Source organism: Rhagoletis pomonella, unplaced genomic scaffold, assembly GCF_013731165.1.
Source record: "Rhagoletis pomonella isolate Grant_MI unplaced genomic scaffold, Rhpom_1.0 Rhpom_scaffold_00253, whole genome shotgun sequence".
In the NCBI taxonomy this organism is placed as follows: Eukaryota; Metazoa; Arthropoda; class Insecta; order Diptera; family Tephritidae; genus Rhagoletis; species Rhagoletis pomonella.
In genome coordinates this window covers 99566-105125 of record NW_023458807.1, presented here as the reverse complement: position 1 = coordinate 105125, position 5560 = coordinate 99566, and positions in this window count along the sequence as shown.

Sequence of the window (5560 nt, the reverse complement as noted above, 5' to 3'; positions counted from 1 at the left end):
CGAATTTTTCTAAACACTAACGATAGTTGTTAACTAGACACCGAGCAAGTTCGTGGTAAAACGTAAGTATATAGTTTTTAATATACAATTTACAAATTGAACAAATAATAAATATGTTTTAGTATAGATTGGTGGTATTGCTATTAGGCATGGATAAATTCATTCAAAGTGCAGGTAAGTAATATAATATATGTTCGTACATATGTATGTGCATTAGGCCGGGTCGATTTGTGGGGAGGCAAAAAAAACGCCCATTGCTCTGTGAAAATCATATTCTAGGGATCAAAATAAGAAACTTTGCCGAAGGAACCATACCTCTAAAACGAATTCTGACTTCCCCCAATTTGGGTCGAACTTTTGGGTAGGGGCAAATTTTGAAAAATCCCACTTTGACCCATTTAGAGTGCTCCAATCGAGTCCAAATGTATGACCGACCCCAACTAACTTTTGAGGCCCGACCCACCGATGCCAGTGGCACACCCCCTGGAACCCCCCTGGGGGTTCACCATACAAACATTTCAAAAAATCGCCGGTTTTGCACTTTACATGAAAAAATCAGCGAAATGCCTATGTTTTTTCTTTTTGGAGTTTATTTTTCTCTTTAGAAATTTATTTAGTCAGAACATATGTAAATGAAAAAATGAATTTAGCTTAGTAATAGAAAAGAAATTAAAAAAAATTATTAGAAATTAGCGTTTTTACAACCCTTTTAAAACCAAGGCATCACTGTGATGCATTTGCATGTCGTAAACATAGTTGTGTGGGTTTTTTATTCAACCGGTTTAAAAAATGAAGGTATCACTGTGACACAATTGCAAATCGGAAAATTGCTTGTGTGCGTTTTTTAAGACACAGCTGCATGTCGTAAACTTACTTGTGTAGTTTTTTTATAGCACCTACTTAAGAAATGAAGGTTGTTTTTACAACCCTTTTTTAGGGTATTTTAAGGCACCTTCTTAAGAAATGCGCGTTTTTTGCAACCCTTTTAAACAATGAAGGTATCACTGTGACACAATTGCAGATCGTAAAATTGCTTGTGTTGTTTTTTTTAAGCCACCACAAGACACAGCAGGTAGAATTGAAATTACCATTTCATTCTTATTACCTCGTCTCGTAGACCATATATAACGCAACAGTTTTTGTGAATGCATTAAGTCGTTGTGAAGAACTCAAAGTGTGAAGTGCTAATTTCAGATAAAAAAATATTTCAAAAAAAAGTTTACAATGAATCCACCATCCTCTACACCGCAAGATGAAGCAACTACATCAATAACTATCGAAAACCCAATGAGTCATATACCCAAGCATGATGTTACTGTTTTTGGTGTGTCTACTGATTTAACTGATCTTAATTTACCAACTCATCTGGATATCTTGAGATATTATTTTTACTTAAGCGAACGTGCTAAAACAGAACAAAAAAAGTTTTCCCATAAATCATTCACTATTCAAGTACAAGATAAGTTGATTGGAATTTGGGAAAAACTTGGTATGGAAATAATGCTGAAAAAAAGTGTATTTAATAAATTGAATAAATTGCTTGACAAGTATCAAGAGCAAATCAAGAGAAGAAACAACACCCAACAATTTACAGAGTATGTAAAATCTCTGGAAACAATTTTTTACATTGGAACATGTAAATGCGATTTGAAGGCAGCTCCATGTGCATGCGGCTGGGTTCCCGAACGCCTCAAAGAGTTCATGCACGATCAACATAATCAGAGAAGACTAACAATGGATGCATTTGTGATGGAAACTGAAGAGCAAGGAGCAACGTCTATGTCATCAATGCCAACATACCAAGATCCCGATGATTCAACATACGCACCGCCACCGGTTCAAGAAGATATGGATAGAAGCACAAGTTCACAATACACAGAGAGATACGATTGTTTTAACTTTGCCTTGGTATGTGACAGATTTGGTGTGCCTGACAGAGTAGCATCAGCATTGGGAACCGCTCTTTTGCAAGATTTTAAAATTAAAGATAAGCATGGGAAACCTCTCATCATGGATAAATCGAAAGTTCGCAGAGAAAAAGAGAAATGCAGACAAGAAGTGCTTCGCAAACGGTTAGATGATACCAATTTGTTAGCGTTTTCATTCGATGGCAGAAAAGATGATACTTTAACGATAGATAAAATTGATGAGAAGTATCATACTAGGATGGTAAAAGAACCTCATCTTGTTATTTTGAGAGAACCCAATTCTGAATTGATTGGTTACGTAAGACTGGAACATGAAACCGCTGAATACAAAACAACCAAATTAAATGGTTTTTTCAACGATAAAAATATATCACTGGATGCATTAATTGGAATATGCACTGACGGTGAGCCAACAAACACTGGCCCACACGGTGGAATTATACGACGATTCGAATTGCTGTTAAAAAGACCATTGCATTGGTTCGTTTGCCTTCTACACTTCAACGAACTTCCGTTTCGGCATTTGTTTGAAGCTTTGGATAAATTAACCAGCACTGGACCAAGATCGGCAACCGGAAAACTGAGCCGTCAAATCGAAACTTGTGAAACTCTTCCGGTAAGTTATTGCTATCACTCATTTATTATAATTGTCAACCATTTTTAATTATTTTATTATTATATATTTTCAGGTGGTGGACGGCTTCCAGAAAATTGAGTTGCAAAATATGCCCCCTGCTCCAGAAAAAATTGAATTTTCCACCGATTCGAAGTACTTATACGACATGGCCCATGCAATTTCTAGCGGCGTGGTTCCGGTGGATCTGGCTAACATCAAACCAGGGAAAATTGTACATTCTCGGTGGCTCATCAAGGCCGCTAGATTATTGCGATTATATGTGACAACGGAAAATTCAGATGCAAATTTAAGAATTCTGGTTGAATTTATAATTAAATGTTATGTGCCAATGTACTTCAATATCAAGTATTACAGCTCTGTCGTGTACGGCAGTGCATTATTTTTCAAGTTCATTGGTTGGTCACGATTTCTAGAACCTCGTTTACGCAAAATTGTCAATCAAGTAATTAAAGATAATTCATATTATGCGCATTCGGAAAATATCTTGTTATCAATGTTGTTTGATGATAGCAAAGAAAAGCGCGACTGTGCCATCAAGAAAATTCTACGCCATCGAACCGATGTTGACGAGGCAATGGAACTTAGAGTTTATAAAAAACCAGATATAAACTTTAATTGCACAAGTTATACGGAAATGATCAATTTGAATGATATAAATATCGTATTTGAACCACCATTCACGCGAAGCATTCCGTACGATACATTGAAAGAATATTTAAATCAAGATGATCCACCGTTTAATGATCCAAAAATTCCATCACACATACAAGGAACGGAACGACATGTTCAATTGCTAGCTAGCGTTTCCAAACGGGTTATACCGGAAAATGTAGAGGCTGTTATGGCGACGACATTAGAGAGCCCAGACTTGAAAGTAAAAAAGACTTCAAACAATAATTTTTTTTAGTTTCTTTTCTATAACTCACTTAAATTAATTTCTTCATTTACATATGTTCTGACTAAATAAATTTCTTAAGAGAAAAAATAGATATTATTATAAATAAATAATAAATATTATTATAAATAAATAAATAAAAATAAAGAAAAAACATAGCCATTTAGCTGATTTTTTCATGTAAAGGCCAAAAATGGTGATTTTTTGAAATGATTGTATGGGGAACCCCCCAGGGGAGTTCCAGGGGGTGTGCCACTGGCATGGGTGGATCGGCCGTCCAAAGTTAGTGGGGGTCGGTCATACATTTGGACTCGATTGGAGCACTCTAAATGGGTCAAAGTGGGATTTTTCAAAATTTGCCCCTACCCAAAAGTTCGACCCAAATTGGGGGACATCAGAATTCGTTTTAGAGGTATGGTTCCTTCGGCAAAGTTTCTTATTTTGATCCCTAGAATACGATTTTCACAGAGCAATGAGCGATTTTTAAATCGACCCGCCCTAATGTGCATACAAGCAAGTATGTTCCTTACAATTTCTAATTGAATATGTTCATTAATTTTTTTGTTCAAGGCTCGAATAAAAGTGATGCGCCGGAATCGGTTGAAGATTCAAGCGATTCGGATAAAGAATATAGGCCAAACAGAAGAATACGAAAAGGAACGTCCCAGGTAGGAATCATTTCAAAAGATCAACTAATAAAAGGTACGCTAAATGTAATTTTTGCGGTAAGGAATATAAGACCAGTGGCAACACGTCAAATTTGTTCGACCAACCCAAGCGAGTACACCCTTCTTTCCAAAAAACCACTCTGCCAGTTTCCACAGTCGATTCTTATTTTTCGAAAATCCCTAGTTATGAAAATAGTTCAGCAAAAAAGCTTGCGCATGATCCCCCTGTAATGAAGATGATTGCCACAGACTTGCATCCGTTTCGTATAGTAGAGATGAAAGGGTTTCGCGAATTATTAAATAATTGTGACCCTTTTTACGTTCCTCCTAGCAGAATAACCATAAGGAATGTGCATTTAGGCAATTTGTATAACGAAATAAAGAAAAAAATGCAGACAATTTTAGCTGATGTAGACCATTGCGCGCTAACTACTGACTGTTGGACTTCTGTACGTAATGAGAGCTACTTAACAGTTACATGTCATTTCATAACTAGTAATTTCAAATCGCAATCAGCGGTCTTGTCCATGACAGGATTGGTAGAAAAACCAAAACATAGCAAATTCGGTACATTTAATGCAAAATACAAGGCGGCACAAAACTTAGAAACTCCTTATAGTCTAGTACTAGAGATGCCAACACGCTGGAATAGCGCTTATCGGATGGTAAAAAGACTTCTGTTAACAAGAGAAGCACTCACCATGGTGGTTTTAAAAGCACTGAAACCTCCATCTCCACTCACAGCTGATGATTTTATGATATTGGAAGACTTGTGTATGATATTTTCCCCTTTTGAAGATGCTACAGTCCAAGCCTCACCTGGCACATCTGTAACCGTATCCTTTATTTTATTTTTTTTTTAAGTTAGAACCTTTTTAGCGGTAAAGAGTGTTTTGAAATTTTATAATATGAAAACCGACACCACTCAGAAATGGTTTACATAAATCATTAGGAATATTTTTTGAGGTTTTTGAATAGGATTTCACCTGTTTAAAAAGCTGAATTCAATTTTAGCGTTTTAACGTGATGCGGGTTCACTAGTTATTTAATATTTCGTGTAAACTAGTGTAATAATATTGAAAAATACATAAATCTTAAATCAAGTCAAATCGGTCTATATCGAATGCAAATTTTGCGGTAAAATTAAAGTTGAGTTGTCAAAATATGAAAAGACAGTTAACATCAAGCGCGATGGTAAGAAATTCGGTAAGACATATATGTTTTACCAGAGGAAATTCGCGGTTTCCAGCTGACATTTCTGTCTTAACACAGATTTTTTAACGGAATCTGTAGAAGGTATAGATGTGAGGTTAAGGCCGCAACAACTTATGATCATATGAAGCATTAATTTAGCATACAACAACTTTGTCTTTGCCTATATCGGCGAATGCATTCTTTACTAATATTTTATCATTAGTCGCCCATTTTGCTT